The sequence below is a fragment of the Octopus bimaculoides genome, chromosome 14, assembly GCF_001194135.2.
Source record: "Octopus bimaculoides isolate UCB-OBI-ISO-001 chromosome 14, ASM119413v2, whole genome shotgun sequence".
Taxonomy (NCBI): Eukaryota; Metazoa; Mollusca; class Cephalopoda; order Octopoda; family Octopodidae; genus Octopus; species Octopus bimaculoides.
This window is the reverse complement of record NC_068994.1, coordinates 30,151,605-30,152,623: the sequence shown is the minus strand read 5'-3', so window position 1 is coordinate 30,152,623 and position 1,019 is coordinate 30,151,605. Positions and strand designations below refer to the sequence as shown.

The following is a 1,019-nucleotide window of genomic DNA, read 5'->3' as shown; positions in this document are numbered from 1 at the left end:
TATATATATATATATATATATATATATATATATATGCATGGTGGCAGTTTAATGACTGAAACAAATAAGATATATATATCATAAAAGTAGACAAATGCCCAGGGACATGCCCTGTTAGATTCTTCTCACCAGACACTCTAATAGCGCAACTCAGTCAATCTTCTTAACTGCGTTTCAGTTAAAACTAAGGCTTTAAAGTTCTATATTTAAGAGATGAAGAATTATGTACATTAATTACATTTGATGGATATTTGTCCTCTTCTTGGGGGCCTTAGCTCCCAAATTTTAGTCATTTTTTATGATCCAAAACTAGGTCAAAAGTACTGAATGGATCTTCATGAAATTTTGAAATTATATTCTATGCATAAGGGCCATAACCTCCATGAAAATTCATATATTTTTGCTGTTGATGACATTTTAACCACAGATGGTTACATTGATTACAAGGCCTTCCCAGATGAGTGACTGGTTATTGAAAGACATAGATTGTAAATTTATTCTGTCCAGTTACCTATCAGTATAGTAGTCATTTGCAAACTCCAGAGGTGACACTTTCATTTCCCCTTACCCCTCACATCACACAGTTGTTAATGTTTGAGTTGGGTCACTTTAAATAAAACCCTCGATTCAATAACACTATATACAAACTCTATACATGGAATGACCAATTTTAAATACAATTAGAACTTATTCACAAGGTATTGGAATCTTATATGTATACAATTCTGCTTAAATAATGGATCTACAGATGCAATATCCCTGCATATCTCACGTCTATTTTCACTCCTCTACTTGACTCTCTATTTCATATCTAAAATACCTAAAATAACTATTGCTTAACCATTTTCTCACACCGTCTCCAATGAAGGGATATTTACAACATCTCGGAAACAGCTGTAAGAACTTCTATTTATAAATGTTCTAAAATCTTTCACAGCCTTGGATTTTTATCTCATTCTGAAAACTTTATATACATATATATATACATATACATATATATATATATATATATATATATA

At 30.8% G+C, this 1,019-nt stretch overlaps 1 protein-coding gene across 2 annotated transcripts in view; it reads right to left on the bottom strand.

The window, feature by feature from the left end:
- LOC106873131 (oocyte zinc finger protein XlCOF6) overlaps nt 1-1,019 on the bottom strand; it is a 14,354-nt gene that overhangs the window by 1,918 nt on the left and 11,417 nt on the right. The gene's annotated exons all lie outside the window — the stretch shown is intronic.